Raw genomic sequence first — 21,604 nt, forward strand, 5'->3', positions numbered from 1 at the left:
CAGAGAGTGAGTAGGTGTGTGTGTGTGTGACAGGGAGTGAGTAGGTGTGTGTGTGACAGAGAGTGAGTAGGTGTGTGTGTGTGTGTGACAGGGAGTGAGTAGGTGTGTGTGTGACAGGGAGTGAGTAGGTGTGTCTGTGTGTGTGACAGGGAGTGAGTAGGTGTGTGTGTGACAGGGAGTGAGTAGGTGTGTGTGTGTGACAGGGAGTGAGTAGGTGTGTGTGTGTGACAGGGAGTGAGTAGGTGTGTGTGTGTGACAGGGAGTGAGTAGGTGTGTGTGTGTAACAGGGAGTGAGTAGGTGTGTGTGTGTGTAACAGGGAGTGAGTAGGTGTGTGTGTGTGTGTAACAGGGAGTGAGTAGGTGTGTGTGTGTGTAACAGGGAGTGAGTAGGTGTGTGTGTGTGTGGCAGGGAATGAGTAAGTGTGTGTGTGACAGGGAGTGAGTAGGTGTGTGTGTGACAGGGAGTGAGTAGGTGTGTCTGTGTGTGTGACAGGGAGTGAGTAGGTGTGTGTGTGTGACAGGGAGTGAGTAGGTGTGTGTGTGTGACAGGGAGTGAGTAGGTGTGTGTGTGTGTGACAGGGAGTGAGTAGGTGTGTGTGTGTGTGACAGGGAGAGAGTAGGTGTGTGTGTGTGACAGGGAGTGAGTAGGTGTGTGTGTGACAGGGAGTGAGTAGGTGTGTGTGTGTGTAACAGGGAGTGAGTAGGTGTGTGTGTGTGACAGGGAGTGAGTAGGTGTGTGACAGAGAGTGAGTAGGTGTGTGTGTGTGTGTGACAGGGAGTGAGTAGGTGTGTGTGTGACAGAGAGTGATTAGGTGTGTGTGTGTGTGACAGGGAGTGAGTAGGTGTGTGTGTGACAGGGAGTGAGTAGGTGTGTCTGTGTGTGTGACAGGGAGTGAGTAGGTGTGTGTGTGTGACAGGGAGTGAGTAGGTGTGTGTGTGTGACAGGTAGTGAGTAGGTGTGTGTGTGTGACAGGGAGTGAGTAGGTGTGTGTGTGTGACAGGGAGTGAGTAGGTGTGTGTGTGTAACAGGGAGTGAGTAGGTGTGTGTGTGTGTAACAGGGAGTGAGTAGGTGTGTGTGTGTGTGTAACAGGGAGTGAGTAGGTGTGTGTGTGTGTGTGTAACAGGGAGTGAGTAGGTGTGTGTGTGTGTGTGACAGGGAATGAGTAGGTGTGTGTGTGTGACAGGGAGTGAGTAGGTGTGTGTGTGTGACAGGGATTGAGTAGGTGTGTCTGTGTGTGTGACAGGGAGTGAGTAGGTGTGTGTGTGTGACAGGGAGTGAGTAGGTGTGTGTGTGTGACAGGGAGTGAGTAGGTGTGTGTGTGTGTGTGACAGGGAGTGAGTAGGTGTGTGTGTGTGTGTTTGTGTAACAGGGAATGAGTAGGTGTGCGTGTGTGTAACAGGGAGTGAGTAGGTGTGTGTGTGTGTGACAGGGTGAGTAGGTGTGTGTGTGTGTGTGCCAGGGAGTGAGTAGGTGTGTGTGTGACAGGGAGTGAGTAGGTGTGTCTGTGTGTGACAGGGAGTGAGTAGGTGTGTGTGTGTGACAGGGAGTGAGTAGGTGTGTGTGTGTGTGTGACAGGGAGTGAGTAGGTGTGTGTGTGACAGGGAGTGAGTAGGTGTGTGTGTGTGTGTGACAGGGAGTGAGTAGGTGTGTGTGTGTGTGTGACAGGGAGTGAGTAGGTGTGTGTGTGTGTGTGACAGGGAGTGAGTAGGTGTGTCTGTGTGTGACAGGGAGTGAGTAGGTGTGTCTGTGTGTGTGACAGGGAGTGAGTAGGTGTGTGTGTGTGTGACAGGGATTGAGTAGGTGTGTCTGTGTGTGTGACAGGGAGTGAGTAGGTGTGTCTGTGTGTGTGACAGGGAGTGAGTAGGTGTGTGTGTGTGACAGGGCGTGAGTCGGTGTGTGAGTGTGTGACAGAGAGTTAGTAGGTGTGTGTGTGACAGGGAGTGAGTAGGTGTGTGTGTGTGTGACAGGGAGTGAGTAGCTGTGTGTGTGTGACAGGGAGTGAGTTGGTGTGTCTGTGTGTGTGACAGGGAGTGAGTAGGTGTGTCTGTGTGTGTGACAGGGAGTGAGTAGGTGTGTGTGTGTGACAGGGAGTGAGTAGGTGTGTGTGTGTGTGACAGGGAGAGAGTAGGTGTGTGTGTGTGACAGGGAGTGAGTAGGTGTGTGTGTGACAGGGAGTGAGTAGGTGTGTGTTTGACAGAGAGTGAGTAGGTGTGTGTGTGTGTGACAGGGAGTGAGTAGGTGTGTCTGTGTGAGTGACAGAGAGTGAGTAGGTGTGTGTGTGACAGAGAGTGAGTAGGTGTGTGTGTTTGTGTGTGACAGGGAGTGAGTAGGTGTGTGTGTGACAGAGAGTGAGTAGGTGTGTGTGTGTGTGTGTGACAGGGAGTGAGTAGGTGTGTGTGTGACAGGTAATGAGTAGGTGTGTCTGTGTGTGTGACAGGGAGTGAGTAGGTGTGTGTGTGTGACAGGGAGTGAGTAGGTGTGTGTGTGTGACAGGGAGTGAGTAGGTGTGTGTGTGTGACAGGGAGTGAGTAGGTGTGTGTGTGTGTTTGTGTAACAGGGAGTTAGTAGGTGTGCGTGTGTGTAACAGGGAGTGAGTAGGTGTGTGTGTGTGTGACAGGGAGTGAGTAGGTGTGTGTGTGACAGGGAGTGACTAGGTGTGTCTGTGTGTGTGACAGGGAGTGAGTAGGTGTGTGTGACAGGGAGTGAGTAGGTGTGTGTGTGTGACAGGGAGTGAGTAGGTGTGTGTGTGTGTGTGTGACAGGGAGTGAGTAGGTGTGTGTGTGTGTTTGTGTAACAGGGAGTGAGTAGGTGTGCGTGTGTGTAACAGGGAGTGAGTAGGTGTGTGTGTGTGTGACAGGGAGTGAGTAGGTGTGTGTGTGTGACAGGGAGTGAGTAGGTGTGTGTGTGTGTGACAGGGAGTGAGTAGGTGTGTGTGTGTGTTTGTGTAACAGGGAGTGAGTAGGTGTGCGTGTGTGTAACAGGGAGTGAGTAGGTGTGTGTGTGTGTGACAGGGAGTGAGTAGGTGTGTGTGTGTGACAGGGAGTGAGTAGGTGTGTGTGTGTGACAGGGAGTGAGTAGGTGTGTGTGTGTAACAGGGAGTGAGTAGGTGTGTGTGTGTGTGTAACAGGGAGTGAGTAGGTGTGTGTGTGTGTAACAGGGAGTGAGTAGGTGTGTGTGTGTGTGACAGGGAGTGAGTAGGTGTGTGTGTGTGACAGGGAGTGAGTAGGTGTGTGTGTGACAGGGAGTGAGTAGGTGTGTCTGTGTGTGTGACAAGGAGTGAGTAGGTGTGTGTGTGTGTGACAGGGAGTGAGTAGGTGTGTGTATGTTTGTGTAACAGGGAATGAGCAGGTGTGCGTGTGTGTAACAGGGGATGAGTAGGTGTGTGTGTGTATGACAGGGAGTGAGTAGGTGTGTGTGTGTGACAGGGAGTGAGTAGGTGTGTGTGTGACAGGGAGTGAGTAGGTGTGTGTGTGTGTAACAGGGAGTGAGTAGGTGTGTGTGTGTGTGTGTAACAGGGAGTGAGTAGGTGTGTGTGTGTGTAACAGGGAGTGAGTAGGTGTGTGTGTGTGTAACAGGGAGTGAGTAGGTGTGTGTGTGTGTGTGACAGGGAGTGAGTAGGTGAGTGTGACAGGGAGTGAGTAGGTGTGTGTGTGTGTGTGACAGGGAGTGAGTAGGTGTGTGAGAGGGAGTGAGTAGGTGTGTGTGTGTGTGTGTAACAGGGAGTGAGTAGGTGCGTGTGTGTGTGTGTAGCAGGGAGTGAGTAGGTGTGTGTGTGTGTGACAGGGAGTGAGTAGGTGTGTGTGTGTGTGTAACAGGGAGTGAGTAGGTGTGTGTGTGTGACAGGGAGTGAGTAGGTGTGTGTGTGTGTGTGTGACAGGGAGTGAGTAGGTGTGTGTGTGGCAGGGAGTGAGTAGGTGTGTGAGTGTGTGACAGGGTGTGAGTAGGTGTGTGAGTGTGTGACAGGGAGTGAGTAGGTGTGAGTGTGTGACAGGGAGTGAGTCGGTGTGTGTGTGTGTAACAGGGAGTGAGTTGGTGTGTGTGTGGGTCAGAGTGAATGATAGTTTTCCGTTGACCTAGCACCCATTTCTGGTAGAGAAGAGTCGTTAACCTTCATCATCTGTAAGTTCCCTTAGCATTCGTTAAAAGCCTGCCTGGGTCTGCTGATGAGGCATCGAATGTCGAACGCCGGTCCTGGGTCTACCTATTTCAATCACCGCTGCCGAGGAGATGCACACCGAGAATCAGGATCTTTATTTAGACTGCAGGAGAAATCCGATGAGCTATGAAGCTCTTGTTTTCCCACAGATGTTCTGAGTACGGGAAAGTTACAACAGCAGACAGTACAAACACACGGTAGAAGTGTAAAATCAGAGAAAATTGTAAGCAAGTCACTAATTATGAATATATAATAAATCTTTGCTTTTATTATTATAAGAGAATACCTTACTTTACTTTTAATGCAGATCGACAAACGTGGGTTGTTGACTAGAGCGTAAAGTGTTCTGATTTTTTATTAAATAAATAAAAATGTGTTGTGGTTTTAACATTCTGACCCGCATCTACTGGACACGTGCGACAAAGAGCTTCATAGCTCATCGGATTCCTCCCGCACCAAATAAATTATCCTGATTCCGATTCCAGCGTACAGCGTGCTTTGTGCGTGGCTACACTTCGTCCAGCTGTTGACAGCCCACGGCTGATGTCGAGGACGGTGATGACGACGGCGACGATGATTACCAACAACCACCAACACTTCGTGGCGGTGACGTGACCACGGCGCTCGTGCCAGGCTAGGTGCACGTTGAGTAGCAGGGAGACAGAGCCCCCGGGTGCACGTATGACTGGCATGGGCCCCGCGTCGTCGATCGTGAAACGTTCACGGAGTTGAAGACGCCACCGCAGGGAATATAAACCACGAGCACGGCCGAGGGAAAGACAAAGGTCCCCCGTGTAGCCTCGACAGAGTGTTGAGGGCAAGTGGCTGTTAGCGAGGAGCAGGCACTGTGGTACACCACGCATGGGCCGCCTTTGTCTCCAACCACACCGCCGCACCGGGTACTCGAGTTTGAGGCCGAGTCGACCCAGGGGGTGCCCAGGAGGGGGTTCAGACGATCGCCGTCGCTGGGCGTTCGGTGTGGGTCCGCGAGACGGGAATGGAACTCGGGGCCGCCGGGTTCGGAGCGCGGCGTGGCGCGAGACCGCTGGCAACGCAGCATCAGCAGCAGCAGCAGCGTTAGACAAGGGGCAATGACACAGACACACACACACACGTGTGTGTGTGTCTGTGTGTGTCTGTGTCTGTGTGATTACAGCAGCGGTGTCGGGGCAAGCGACGTTCTGTCGGCGAGCGCCTATTATGAGGTCGTGACCTCGCACGACTGGGTGGGGTGACGGGGCCCAGAGGCAGTGACACACAGAGAGACGGAGAGAGACAGGGGCAGTGACACACAGAGAGACAGAGAGAGAGAGAGACAGAGGCAGTGACACACAGAGACAGAGAGAGACAGGGGCAGTGACACACAGAGACAGAGAGAGACAGGGGCAGTGACACACAGAGAGACAGAGAGAGACAGAGGCAGTAACACACACAGAGAGACAGGGGCAGTGACACACAGAGAGACAGAGAGAGACAGAGGCAGTGACACACACAGAGAGAGACAGGGGCAGTGACACAGAGAGACAGAGAGAGACAGGGGCAGTGAGACACAGAGACAGAGAGAGACAGGGGCAGTGACACACACAGAGAGACAGAGAGAGAGACAGGGGCAGTGACAAACACAGAGGCAGGGAGAGACAGGGGCAGTGACACACAGAGACAGAGAGAGACAGGGGCAGTGACACACAGAGAGACAGAGAGAGACAGAGGCAGTAACACACACAGAGAGACAGAGAGAGACAGGGGCAGTGAGACAGAGACAGAGAGAGACATGGGGCAGTGACACACAGAGAGACAGAGAGAGACAGAGGCAGTAACACACACAGAGAGACAGAGAGAGACAGGGGCAGTGAGACAGAGAGAGACAGGGGCAGTGACACACAGAGAGAGAGAGACATGGGGCAGTGACACACAGAGAGACAGAGAGAGACAGGGGCAGTGAGACAGAGACAGAGAGACAGGGGCAGTGAGACAGAGACAGAGAGAGACAGGGGCAGTGAGACACAGAGACAGAGAGAGACAGGGGCAGTGACACACAGAGACAGAGAGAGACGGGGGCAGTGACACACAGAGACAGAGAGAGACAGGGGCAGTGACACACAGAGACAGAGAGAGACAGGGGCAGTGACACAGAGAGACAGAGAGAGACAGGGGCAGTGAGACACAGAGACAGAGAGAGACAGGGGCAGTGACACACACAGAGAGATAGAGAGAGAGACAGGGGCAGTGACAAACACAGAGGCAGGGAGAGACAGGGGCAGTGACACACAGAGACAGAGAGAGACAGGGGCAGTGACACACAGAGAGACAGAGAGAGAGACAGAGGCAGTAACACACACAGAGAGACAGAGAGAGACAGGGGCAGTGAGACAGAGACAGAGAGAGACATGGGGCAGTGACACACAGAGAGACAGAGAGACAGAGGCAGTAACACACACAGAGAGACAGAGAGAGACAGGGGCAGTGAGACAGAGAGAGACAGGGGCAGTGACACACAGAGAGAGAGAGACATGGGGCAGTGACACACAGAGAGACAGAGAGAGACAGGGGCAGTGAGACAGAGACAGAGAGACAGGGGCAGTGAGACAGAGACAGAGAGAGACAGGGGCAGTGAGACACAGAGACAGAGAGAGACAGGGGCAGTGACACACAGAGACAGAGAGAGACGGGGGCAGTGACACACAGAGACAGAGAGAGACAGGGGCAGTGACACACAGAGACAGAGAGAGAGACAGGGGCAGTGACACACAGAGACAGAGAGAGACAGGGGCAGTGACACACAGAGACAGAGAGAGACAGGGGCAGTGACACACAGAGACAGAGAGAGACAGAGGCAGTGAGACACAGAGAGACAGAGAGAGACAGGGGCAGTGAGATAGAGACAGCGAGAGACAGGGGTAGTGACACACAGAGAGACAGAGAGAGAGAGACAGAGGCAGTGACACACAGAGACAGAGAGAGACAGAGGGCAGTGAGATAGAGACAGAGAGAGACAGGGGCAGTGACAAACACAGAGGCAGAGAGAGACAGGGGCAGTGACACACAGAGATAGAGACAGAGAGAGACAGTGACACACACAGAGACAGAGAGAGACAGGAGGCAGTGACACACAGAGAGACAGAGAGAGACAGGGGCAGTGACACACAGAGAGACAGGAGGCAGTGACACACAGAGACAGAGAGAGACAGGCGGCAGTGACACACAGAGACAGAGAGAGACAGGGGCAGTGAGACAGAGACAGAGAGAGACAGGGGCAGTGAGACACAGAGACAGAGAGAGACAGGGGCCGTGAGACACAGAGACAGAGAGAGACAGGGGCAGTGACACACAGAGACAGAGAGAGACAGGGGGCAGTGACACACAGAGACAGAGAGAGGGACACTGACACACAGCGAGACGGACTCAGTGGATAGAGAAACAGAGGGAGACAGATACCACCATCACCACCACCAGCCAAGCAGGCGATGCCTCCTGTGACCTCTGTGCTGTTGGATAAAATCGTTTTTTAGTAATAAAAAAACACGATGACATGGCGTCCCGTATTGCAGACGTATTTACGTTTTCGCGAGACTGCTTCATTAGCGGCGCATTGGCAACATTAATTAACGCGCGCGTGCCACCCCCAACGCGCTCAGAAGCTCCGCCAGGGAAGATGCGTCCGATTAATTACACAGTGTAACAATGTGTTTTGTTCCTGGGTAGCAAGTGTTATTTCCTAATTGCGTATGCCTCAAAAGTACAGAAAATGGCAATTGTAACATTTTTGACATGCGGTTTTTCTGGATTTTGTTGTTGTTGTTGTTATTGTTATTCTGTCTCTCACTGTTCAAATAAACTATAGACTGATCATTTCTTTGTCAGTGGGCAGACGTACACAATGAGCAGGGGATCAAATACTTTTTTCCCTCACTGTACATATCTGCAATTTTTCTGAGATGGCATCAAGAGGCTTCAAGCATCCGGCAGCCGCATTTTGCGATGTCTGCGGCCAATTCATCAAGACAAGAGCAATAAAGTCCTCTGTGGAAGCATCTGCTAAGATGTGTGAGGCCTACAAGGCATATGTTGGCATGCCTGTCGGGGTTCAAGACAAACCCTGGACACCTGCGAGCAATGCAAAAAAAAACTCTGGAAGATAAAATGGACAATTGTTGCTCGAAATTTTACGTTATAGAATTTGTTAAACTTGGTAAAATTGTAAAAGTTTTTAATTTTTTTTATGTTTTACAATTTTCTCTGATGAAGAACTACGGTACAATGGGCTGTAGGATGTCCCTCAAAGTCCATATCCATGATGCTCATCTTGATAAATTCAAGGAGAACATGGGAGCGTACTCGGAGGAGCAAGGCAAGAGCTTCCAGCAGGATATGCTGGACTTTGAACTCTGCTACCAAGGACAGTATAACGAGAACATGATGGGAGACTACATTTGGGGGCTGATTCGTGAAAGTGATTTACAGTATAATCGTAAATCTCGAAAAACTACTCACTTATAAATATCTTGTAGTATTTTTTTTATTACTTTAATATAAATACATGTAAATTTTGATTCATAGGCTTTTTGTGACTTTATGTGAACGATAATACATAAATTCGCCCGTTTTCTCATTGAAAATAGGTACATTTTTAAATATCACTGTCCTGGTCACAAAAGCAAGGTTTGTGGGGAATAATATCCATTCTCTATACTTTTTAGGCATAAGCAATTACGACATAACACTTACAACCCAGGAACAAAAATTGTGTTACATAGTGTCATTAATAATTAACAAAGAGTGAGTATATTTTGTGTACGCGCCATTTGTTATAGTACAGCGGGCGATTGTAAATGTTGTGGATTTGCTCTCCAACACACCGGTGTGCTGTACTAGTAACGAATTGGCCACGTTCTGTTTACGTGGCAACCCTCACTAGTTGTCTGTGTCGGCTGGTGGCGGGTTTAACGACACATTTATATATTTACACCATCTAGCCCTTGAAAGTGCGGGGCCCGTAGCTACATGTGTAGCTACTTGTGCTACATGTGTAGCTACTTGTGCTACATGTGTAACTACTTGTGCTACATGTGTAACTACTTGTGCTACATGTGTAACTACTTGTGCTACATGTGTAGCTACTTGTGCTACATGTGTAACTACTTGTGCTACATGTGTAGCTACTTGTGCTACATGTGTAGCTACTTGTGCTACATGTGTAACTACTTGTGCTACATGTGTAGCTACTTGTGCTACTAGGAGAATCCGGCACTGAGTGATAGCACGCCCGTGAGAATCGATGGTTTGTTTTAATAAATATATGTACAGAACAGTATATCACTTTCCAACTAAGGTCAAATTCACACGGTAATAGTTGACCCCTCTCCGTCTGTCTTGTAACGCGAGGTCACGATAACCCCCTGTGGTCATGGCCCCTACACGTTCGAACTTGAGTATGGGTACGTATAAAGTTCTACCGCTATTAGGGCTCAATCCCTCCAAATCGCACGCTGCTGTTCATCACGGTTATCAGAATCAGAATATGTATTTATACTGGAGTAATGCGATGAGCTATGAAGCTCCTTTTCTAAGCAGATGTCAAGTAGTTGCATACTCAAGGGAGCGCGAAACAAAATATGACGGCAAACGAGACAGGTCAAGGAAGACTCGAATATTTGAATGCAGTCGCGATGATCAATCGTCTGAATCGTCACACCACGAGTCGCCACGGTCTATAGCCCGGTGTAGTCTCCACTGGACCAGCGTGGTGAAGTATGGTCAAATAACCCACACTGCGCGTGAGGAGGCCCACATCCAGCAGTGGATTGACAAGAGGGTTGTATGATATATTAATGTTGAACTTCTTTCGCACCGTGCGTAGCCAACCGTGCTAATCGGAGGTGCCGGGGAAAGGACAACAAACTAAACACACAAAACGCCGCTCTGTAAAGCGCGTGCATTGATCGGCGGATTCACCGCTGCAGCAAGAACTCGCGGGTTCAACACCAGCCGCTGTTGCCCAACGACACCGAGGCCGCTAAAGAGAGAGAGAGAGAGAGGGACGCGGCTCCGTCTCTCGCGGTGGCCCAGATCCCACGTCCGAGACACGACCCGCGGCTAAAGTTTCGCGACGACAGCGAATGCGTCTCAGCTGGCTCTCTCACCTCGCTGCGAGCGGACGCCACGTGGCGTTGGGATTGGCGACTTTTGGGATGGACCTCTCTGAGTTGCTTGTTTGTTTCTGGACACGGCGAGTGGCTCCCTGTAGGGGCGCTTGAGCAATTACTACCCGTGCGCCCTTGCTCGACCGTGGCCCCCATGCATCTCAGCACCGTCCCAGTCGTCCACCACGACCCCTCCCTCCTGTTAAGCGGCAGCGGCTCCGACGCGACGCGCAGCGGCTGGAGCACAGCGTGCATCCCGCTAGGGGAGTTACCAAAGCACGCTCCCGTGCCGTCACGTGGACGTTAAAGACCACTCAAGCGGCCACACAACTCATCGCGGCAGAAACAGTCAACCTGAACGCAGCGACATATTTTGTTTAGAGGCCATTCATTGCTCACGCATTACGTTGAAGAAGGGCCATTGCCTGAAACGTCAAGCAATTATATTTGTTGTTGTTGACGAGCAGCCCTCACGTCCATTGGACTTGACCGTCCCTTTGTACTTCTGGACGTGACGTCTTGCCAGTGGGGAGCGGTGGTGCAGCGGTTAGCGCTATGCTGCGCTACGAACCCGGCGACCCTGGTTCGATTCCCGCTCACGGCCAACACCACAGTGACGATTATCTGAAACCGGTCCTGGGCCTCCCCTAGGTCGACTCAGCCTCAAATGAGTACCTGGTGCGATGCGTAAACATCGCCACTGGGGAGACAAAGGCGGCCGGGCGTGGCGTTGGCTCCCCACCCCCTCGTGTCCCGTGCCGGCCTTTATAGGTGCTCGCTAACAGCACTTGCCCCTACAGTCTGTCAAGTCTATACTGGGGATCTTTGCCTTTTGACGTCCTACCCGACGAGCCAGCCAGCCAGCAAACCTTGTTTTCTAATATAACTGCATCATGATTGTGCTTGTGCACGACTGCCAGCAAAATTATGTCACAGGAAAAGTGTTGGGCCGCAAGCCATATACTTTGGACACATTCGTCAACATCAAAGTTTGACAGCGATCAACGTTTGCAACGATCGGTTGTTCAGCACCGGTGTCATATGCGCACACACAAACACACATACAAACACACACACAAACACACACACAAACACACACACAAACACACAAACACACACACAAACACACACATATACACACACAAACACATACACAAACACACACACATACACACACACATACACACGCACAAACACACACAAACACACACATACACACACACAAACACACACACAAACCACACGCACAAACACACACACAAACACACACACAAACACACAAACACACACACAAATACACACGCATACACACGCACAAACACGCACAAACACACACACATACACAAACACATACACAAACACACACACAAACACACACAAACACACACACACAAACACACACACATACACACACACATACACAAACACACACACAAACACACACAAACACACAAATACATACACAAACACACACCCAAACACACACACACCCAAACACACACACAAACACACACACCCAAACACAAACACACACACACACAAACACACACACACAAACACAATCTCCAGTGTATACTGCCGGGGTAAGTGTTCTTAGCGAGTACCGGTTTAAGGCCGCCACGCCGCAACAGGATGCTGTAGCCAACGCCACACACACACCGCACCAGGTACTCATCTGAGGCTGAGTCGACCTAGGGGAAGCCCATGACCGGTTCAGATAATCGTCACTGGTGTGGTCCGTGAGTGGGAATCGATCGGACACACACGGACACGCACGGGAGCATGCAGGCACACACGGTACTCAACAACGCAGCGTCTCTCTAGCTAAGGGCCTTGTGGCATCGCCAAGATTCGCACTTCGTCCATGAGCCCAGACCAGGTGTCTCACTCGCCCGTACCACTGGAGGGTTGCCACAACTTGAATGGTTCCAATTTCTTGATGTGGACAATGCCAGTGAAATATGTGATTAACCACTCGAAATGAGTGAGCTTAACCAGCAAATCGCACGTATTATCCGTGTAAATATATCAATGCTACTCAAGTTTCGTTACCCTAAGAAGAAGAGCCATTTTTTTCTCGAATTCGGTAACAAAAATAAACCCTCAGTATTTCAAGAGCCGCAATATTTTCGAAGTACCCGTGAATAAAATATCATTGAACAAATCGCATCAAGTAAAGTACTGTAGGACATTACATCCGTATTATCGTTGTAATGTGAACATTAGGAACTTTATATAAAGAACGCCAACCCAAATTAACCGCCGGTTTTATGACCCTAATCTCATCCTGCAACTTTCGCCATCTCACATCGATTAAGCCCCTCGCCCTCCCCGTATCGCTCGCGGTGAGCTCGCCGATGATTACATATTCCATCACCGCACCCCCACCCCCTTAAGAACTTCGGCGAGGGGGTGGAGAGACGGGCTGGGTCCCTTCTGTTTTTGTGTCCCGGGGGGCACAGATACAACAACCTCGACGCTGGTGACCTCACAGCCTGACGACCACTTCGAGCTCCGAGAGTCAAACCGGTGCCGATCAGGGCGACTGTAATTGCTGGCGGGGCTGTGTCGGCGTCCGCAGGGATGGGGGTGGAGGGGAAAGTGTGAAGGGGGCTATGAGGATGGCAGCTTTCTAGGGGCGCGCCACGATAGTAAAACTCAGCACAGCTCTGAGTCAAGTCTCGTGGTTATTGTCATGAGAATCATCGTCAGCAGCAGCAGCAGCGACGTTTTCACGAGGGCAAGGGCGCTGCGGTGGTGTGGATGTTAACTGCGCTGCCTGGTATACAGGAGGTTGTGGGTTCGATCCTAGCCCTGACGTCTTTACATTTGGAGTTTGCGTGTTCTCCCCGTGGTCGCGTGGATTTGTCTCCGGTTTTTCCCTTCCACATTTAGAATCAACATCAGGCCTTTAGAGTATTTGGATGAGCGATGATTACATATTCCTGATGGTGACATCGATACGATTTACTATTTTACTACTTTTTTTAACCAGCTCAGGCCCACTGAGCTATGTAGCCATTTTTCAGAAGTGACCTGGCCACAAATTATAGCTCAACGAAGTGGCTTATCATGTTCAAATTTATAGTAGCCAAGTTCTCTAAACGCGTGATTCTAAATGTAGAGGACTCGGAGAAAAATCCACCCGACCATGGGGAGAGAGCCATTTTTCAGAAGTGACCTGGCCACAAATTATAGCTCAACGAAGTGGCTTATCATGTTCAAATTTATAGTAGCCAAGTTCTCTAAACGCGTGATTCTAAATGTAGAGGACTCGGAGAAAAATCCACCCGACCATGGGGAGAGAAACATGCAAACTCCGATTTAAGAGCTTCTTGGCTCAGAGGATACTTCATAATCAACTGAACTGACCGCCTATATGCCAGGCGAGATCGTTGACGTCTCGCCAAAGTGGTGCCCGAAGGTCTGCCGACGCTGCGTTGGCAGTGATGCACAAAGCACAATTAACAAAACAAACTCAACACATTCGTCAATAATAACAACTGTGTAGCTTTCAACAGAAAATAAACGTGAAGCGACTCACAGAATCCACCGGTAGATCAAAGACTACCCGCCGTCCCGGTCACACGAGCACGTGTATGAAGGCCACCTACACTGACATTTCCGCCGCAAAAAATAAAACGACACTTTTTTGGGGGGTCTGGGTCAAGGTTTTTTTTTTCTCCTAGATCTCTTCTCGTTCTCATTTCTCACGCTGACCTTTCAAGCGATTCGGATGGGTTTTTGTCGCAGCAGTAGGCGGAGGTGACAATTCACGCTGTACCCCGGGAAGTTTCAGACAGGAGTTGGTGGATCATGTAGGGTGGTGTCACCCAACAAAGACAAAGACCCCCCGAATAGCCTTAGCAGAGTGTTGGGGCAGTGGTAGCATAGCGGTTAGCGCTATGCTGCGCTAAGAAACCGGCGACCCGAGTTGGATTCCCCCTCACGGCCAACACCGGTGATGATTGTCTGAACCGGTCCTGGGCCTCCCCTAGGTCGACTCAGTCTCAAATGAGCACCTGGTGCGGTGTGTCATAAACATCGCCACTGGGGAGACAAAGGCGGCACGGCGTGGTGCTGGCAACCCACCCCCTCGTGTCCCGTTCCGGCCTTCATAGGTGCTCGCTGACAGCACTTGCCCCTACAGTCTGTGTCACCCCACGAGTATGTTTGGACGTACAGTACAAGGATCTTACTTAAGTAGATAGCAGCACAGCAATTTGGTTTGATGTGTTATTCCCACATGCGTGGGTTTCCTCCAGGTACTCATGATTTCTGGTGGGGAGAAGCAGAAGTCCTTAACTCGGGGGGTCACAGCTAACTGGTGGCGAATGTTAACTACTTCGCCTGGTATACAGGAGATCGTGGGTTCGATCCCGACCCTGATGCCTGCTGTGTATTTGGAGATTGCATGTCGCTCTCTACCCGTGGTCACGTGGATTTTTCTCCTCGTCCTCCGATGTTTCTCTCCACGTTTATAAACACGCGTTTAGAGTATTTGGCTGCTATAAATTTCCACGTGATAAACCACTTCGTTGAGCTGCCATGCATGGCTATGTCGCTTCTGAAAAATAACTATTTATGCAGCTCAGTGGGCTTTACCTGGTAGTATAAAAACATGTTTAGACATATCACCTGTACTGCCTGACCAACATTGTAAATTCTGGTGAACGGACCCCCGTGCCTGACAGCGTGGATTGACAGAGGGCTACCAGAATCAAAATATTTATTCATACTGGAGGAATCCGATGAGCTATAAAGCTCCTTTTCACAGATATCCAGGAAAAAATCCATAACATCACCTCTCACGGGCAAATTACAATGCTGTCTTGGTAGGGCAACTGGCCAAACATCTCGCTTACATCACTCTCTTGAAGACGAGTTTTGAGACTCTTCTGAAGCATTCCACACGATTCTATGTATGTTTGTTGAACTTCTTTCGCACCCTACGTAGCCAATGGTGCTAATCATAGATCCCTGTTGTGTAAAGTCGGGCCCAACTCCTCTCCCATCTCAAGCTAAAATATCCGGACGTGACGCGACGAATTCCACATTTCTGTGGCGAGGGACGAGTTCATCCATCGTCCAAACAACGGACCGTCGACTTCCACCAATGTGGTACACGTTTTAACCAGCCCCAGAGTGATGATGGGTTAAATGGCAAGGAGAGGGGCAGGGGCGGGGGGAGAGCTGACATGTATGCTGGCTGTATTTGACCCGGAGATGGCCTGGCTCTCGCGCGGATGACAGTGGTGTGCCCCGGGTTACACTTCCAGGACTGCGGGAGTCTAAATTTGTCTCATCGAGCAGTCTGACATTACGCATCGATGTATTCTGCAGCTGAGCACCGTGTGTGTGTGTGCGTGTGTCTGTAAAGTGCTGGCCACCCACTCTCTCATGAGCCGTGCCAGCCTTCATTAGGTGCTGCTCGCTAACAGCACTTGCCCCAACAGTCTGTTAAGGCTACACGGTGGGATTTGTCTCGTCTTTGTCGGTAAGGGGAGCGGCGGTGTAGTGGCTAACGCGCCGCGCTACGAACCCCGGCGAACACGTGTTCAATTCTCGCCCATCACCAATAAGGGGTGGCGAATATTCGAACCCCGTCCTGGTGACTCGCCGAGGTCGACTCAGCCTCACGCGCGTGCCTGCTGCAGAGTGTAAACCAAGGCCATAGCCGTGGAGTCAACATTGGGGGGGACAAAATCTTCCAGGGTGTCTGGGGGTCCCAACCCAGAAAAAAAAATCTACATTTGAAAACGAATTTTCTGCCTAAAATATAACAAAAAATTAACTAACACATGGGATGGACTTTTATTTTTATTTTTTACATTAATGTCTAATAGTGTGTTGTATTACATTGCTCTTTTTTTCTATTTTTACCATTTCTTGTTTTATTGTGTAATGGCAGAGATTAGGGATTAATAAAGTACAACCATAACCACAATTATATAAACAGAAATCTATGCATTGTTATATGAAGACAAGTCCAGATATTGTGGCCAAGGTTTAGCAAATTGTTGTTTTTACTTACATAGCATAGAAATTATTTTTTACAGCAATATATGGGGGGGGGGGGGTACATTTTGAGCATATTTTAATATTGTAAACATCAGCATTGAGGAAACAAATGCGGCCGTTGCTAGGCACACCACCGCCTTCTTGTGCCATGTTGGTCTTCATGGGTGCTTTGCTAACAGCACTTGCCCCCAAAACGGTATATTCAAAGTCTATATGGGAGATCTTTGTTTTGTGTGTGTGTGCCCTGAATATCAAACGGCACTCGAATCCCCATCTCTCTCTCTCTCTCGTTATCGAGTTACGACCATTATTAATTCATGTCGCCGTTGTTTGTTAATTTCATGGGTGCACAAAACCAATTGTAGGAAGGCATGACCTAATAAAAAAAATGTAACGTCTCTTATTTTGTAGCTACGGTACCGAGGCTCTTGTGTGTGTCCTGGTTTGTTTTTTCAGGCACACTCGCACCTCCGATTAGCACGGTTGGCTACGTATGGTGCGAAAGAAGTTCAACATCCATACATTCGCTCCAGCGGCATCGCTGCGGTACCATTGTATTGAGAGTGTAGTTGACACGGCTAAGATCTCGGATGGAACAAAAAAATAAGTACATTTGGCATTCGTGCCCTCATCGGAAGATTTATTTATACTGGAGGAGTCCCATGAGCTATAAAGCTCTTTTGCACAGATGCCCAGCAGGTCACGGATGTCAAGTAGACATCTGCGCAAAGGCTATCATCACAGCGCAAAGGCTAGCATCGCGAAGGGAGGCGATACGGTTCTGCTTTGCAAGCTTTACTATCTCGAGTCGACTTATGCAGACAGCGCCGTCCACAGCGGGGGTGGGGGGGGGGGGGGTTGATGGAGGCCCGGGATAAATCCAAACATGAGGGCCCCTCCCGACGCCTTCGAACTAAACCGGGAGTCAGTTTAACACCTAGCAGTAAGGTGTTCGCGGCAAATATTATCCATAATAGAGGTTTTTAGGTTAGATGCCGCAGTACTCAAATTGTAAATGCTGCGGGTTTACTCTCCCAACACACCGGTGTGCTGAAGTAGTGACTACTTGGCACGTTGTGTTTACATGGAAAACCTTACTAATTGGCTGTGTCGCGTGGTGGCGGGTTAGCGACACATTGAAGTGCCAGGCCGCCCCCCAAAGTACGGGGTCCAGGGCGGTCGCCCCGATTCGCCGTACCCCTCGAGAACCGGTTGAGAGTCAGGGAGGAAATAGCGAACGGTGACCGGGTTTCCGCAACCATGACTTAAACGACCGTGATTTAAGGTCGCCACGGTGGTCAGATGTTAACCACCTCGCCTGGTATGCAGGAGGTTGCAGTTTCGATCCCAACCCTGACACCTGCTGTATATTTGGAGTTTGCGTCTCTCTTTCCCCATGGTCGCATGGATTTTTCTCCGGGTTCTCTGTTTTTTTTTCGCTCCACGTTTAGAAGCAACGTCACGCATTTCGAGTATTTGGCTGCTATCGATTTCCACTTGATAAGCCACTTCGTTGAGTCATCGTTTGTCATAGTCAGGTGGCTTCTGAAAAAGAGCTGTGTAGCTCAGTGGGCCCTACCTGGTAAAGTAAAAAAATATAAATTTTGATTTAAAGCTTTCGTGACTGCAGTAATTCATATTCTTAGTTTTTTCGGTAAAGTCACGTTGAAGAGAAACAACAAAATAACAAAATATATATAAAACAATAAAAAAATTCTCACGACGTTTCGACCATAACTCAAACGGTCATCATCACACCTGATGATGACTTTACCGAAAAAACTAAGAATATAAAAAAATATAGTTTTATAGTTGATAATTTAAATATGAGCTGTGTGATTTTGTTTTTGGGTCGCGTCTTCTATTGAGAATTGCAAGCAGCCTCTGGCCCCCGATTCCCTCCACCCACCGCCCCACATTAAATAAGGGATCACGACAGCAGAAGTGTAATGAGGTCACGCCGTGCGGCTTTCTTATGAAAACGTTGATGTAATTTGACCTCAAAAGGTGAATTCAGTTCAAGCCCCCCTTTGCTCATCATCCACTTAAGCCAAAAACAACAACAACAAAAACTCCATGTACTCCAACAGGACCACATTAAAACGTGGACAAAGCCAACGCAAAATTGATATTTGTTTTAATCTTCGACGTGGTAATGCTGGGCTCAATTCGTGTTGAGCGAGGATAACGCTTGCGCAGCTGCGCTGCATGTCTCCCGCCTGCGGCGTCCTAAGCCCTTCTCCGATGTGAACTCAAATTCTATCCCCTGGAGGGGAAGCCTCCCCTGAGCACCGGGAGCGAAACGTCGGATATTGTGGCAGATCAAACGCGCGCCGCTGAACCTGGCAACACGCCGACAGAGAGTCGTGCAGTAGCTCGGCCCCCTCACCTCAAACAACAACAGGCCCTGTCTCATCTGACCGCAGTACTATACATATTTCATAATTACGAATTTCATCATCATCATCACGATCCATGGGCAGATAGCCCCGTAAGTGTCCACTGCAGATTTCGTCGTCTGTTTTCCCCACTTTCCTCTCTGTCTTGTAGTGACAATAATCCTGAAGTGGTGGCCACATCTTCTCGTCACCAATCTCTTCTTCTTCTTCTGTCGTCGTCAAGACATTCTCTGTCACGTCTTCCTCCGGTTCCTTCAATTTTCCCGAACACCACACTTTGAATTCTCCCGTTGTTGTTCATGCTACACGCGTGTGTCCATATAGTGCCAGTTTCCTTCTCATCAACACTGCCTGCATCACCATCAGGTTGTCCTCTTCTTTGCACAACCTTTTTTCCTACTTTCACGTTGGTCACTCTTTGGGTCCAGCTTTCAACGATGCCTGAAAGCTTCAACAACGTGGTGACGGCACAAGTGTCAAAAATCGTGCATATGAAGAAAAAAAAAACGTGTTCCCTAATTATACACTCGATTCACCTCCGCGTTACGGTGAAGCCGATGGAACAGACGAAACTGCGAAAGAGGCAACAGAAACAAACCATCTACAAACGATACACAAACTAGATGGTAACAGACTGGTCCCATCGCTCCATTTCCACAGCGGTGGTCCCATCCAAGCGCGTTATCCCCATTTCCATCCGGCAGCCAATTCGCCGCACATTTCCCGTGGCTCGGGTCACCGTCCCTCCTAGCGGACGCGTCTTTGCCGCAAGCCAACTTACTTTCTCCTCGACACGAGCTTGACCTATGAAACTAAACCATTTTTTTGTAGTTATTTTTCCAGGTCAGGCCCACTGAGCTACGTAGCTCCGGTTTTTTTTTTCAGAGACGACCTGACCATCACAAACGAAAGATCAACGAAGTGGCTTATTGCGTGGCAATCTAAAGCAGTAGCCAAATAATCTGCGCGCGTGATGTTGGTCCTAAATGCGGAGAGGGGGGGGGGGAGAAAACGCAGAAGGACCCGGAGAAAAAACCCCCAGGCGAACACAGGGAGAGTGTGCCGCCTTGCACTTGACTTCGGTTGTTCTCTGGCCTCCGCCGTCTCTCGGTGGTCATTTCACGTCCGAGGATTTCCCCTCCGCACACTTTTCAGCCCTCGTTTCAATCTCCTGCGGCGGCGGCGGTGGCGGCGCGCGTCCGCAAACCATCGATCCGTAAATCATTGCCAAGCAGCTGCATGTTCGTAAATTGGCGCCGCATCGCTAAGCACGCAGTGCAATTGCCAAAGCAGTGCGTTTGATTTATCGCGGCGTTTTTTGTTGTTTGTTTTTATTTTTTCGCTTTTAACTGCACGGCTGCAGTCGTTCCTAGGACGGCCGCGTGGCCGTAAAAGTTGTTAGCGAAAAATATTGAGGCGACCTTTTCAAAAACACGCATCCCCGGCGGTCTGATTCTGTGCGCCACGTTGGCAGTGATCGTAACACAAATACGATGCCGTTTTCTCAACAGGTTGCACACACGCACGCGCACACTTCAACGTGAATTTCGATCGCCACGAAAGAACAACGATCAAAATCTAAGTATGCATTCACACTGGAAGAATTCGAGCTTTAAAGCTCTTTTACACAGATGTCAAGTCGGGCCAGGTCAGAACGTTCCACCAACGAATAATACAAAAACACAATAGGAGTGTAAATTATAGGCAAGGTAAACAAATCACTGAAAAAATATAGATAAATAAAACGAAACATTTTTTTTTTATCATACCAGGCGAGGCCCACTGAACCATTAGCTTCTTTTTCATAAGCGAGCTGGTCACGAATGATAGCTCAACGAAGTGGCTTATCATGTAGAAATCCACAGCAGCAAAATCATCTAAATAATCATCGTCGTCCACCTTGATCAATCCACTGCTGGTTGAAGTCCTCCCCAAGCTATCAGCAAATACTCACGATCGTGCATTACGGCACAATAACGCGATTTATTTATCCAGGGAAGCATCCCTGGGTCTCAAGACTCCTTTTTAAGAGGGTCCTGATACATCGGGATGTGTGGCTAGTTGGATTAAGGAGCGTTTTGTGATAAAAGTCAAAATATTTTCTCTACGAGAAAAAACCTCGAAAAAAAGCGTAGGGTTTACAAGGGATTGTGGGATTACAACGTCAATCACGCAGGATCAACAAGCGACCTCGCAACGTGTCACGATGGGACCATGTGACAGTATTTGCGACAAGGTTTTTTGGCGATAGGCACAGGGTACATTTTTTTACTTATTGCAGGGCGCGTCGTGGTGGCGAAATGTTAACTCTCTCGCCTGGTGTGCAGGAGGCCGTGGGTTCGATCTAGACCCTGACCGCTGCTGTATAGTTGGAGTTTGCGGTGCCTCTCTCCCCGTGGTCTCGTGGATTTTTCTCCGGGTCCTCCGGGTTTTCCCTCCACATTTAGAGACATTTGTTTAGAGTATTTGACTGCTATACATTTTCACGTCATAAGCCACTTTGTTTAGCCATCATACGTGGCCAGATCGCCTCTGGAAAATAACAGTATAGATCTGTGGGCCTTACCTGGTAAAATAAAAATAGTTTTTAAGAACAAAAAATCGCATTATGTTATGCCGATGATGCCTAACAAGGGTGAAACCTCTTAAGCAAAAAATAAAAACCGCAATTAAATTTGTAATGCACCTCGCGATGGGATGTTAAGATCTCAAGGTTAACGGGGAGAGCCGGGGGAAAGTGCCCTCCCAACAGCCTCGAAGTATGGACTGCTGGATGAGGGCGTTACCACACTCCCGTTTGGCCATATTTCACCACGTCAGCCAGTGCGGGCTGGGGCTGGTGAAGGCAGGGATCATAGATGCGGGGGCATAGAAGCGCAGTACAAC

General features: G+C 49.5%; 1 protein-coding gene across 1 annotated transcript in view; it reads left to right on the plus strand.

The window, feature by feature from the left end:
- The window catches only part of LOC142924099 (uncharacterized), a 223,009-nt gene that overhangs the window by 193,294 nt on the left and 8,111 nt on the right, over positions 1-21,604 (plus strand). The gene's annotated exons all lie outside the window — the stretch shown is intronic.

The sequence above is a fragment of the Petromyzon marinus genome, chromosome 8, assembly GCF_048934315.1.
Source record: "Petromyzon marinus isolate PM22_M1 ecotype Great Lakes invasive population chromosome 8, UKy_Petmar_22M1.pri1.0, whole genome shotgun sequence".
In the NCBI taxonomy this organism is placed as follows: Eukaryota; Metazoa; Chordata; class Hyperoartia; order Petromyzontiformes; family Petromyzontidae; genus Petromyzon; species Petromyzon marinus.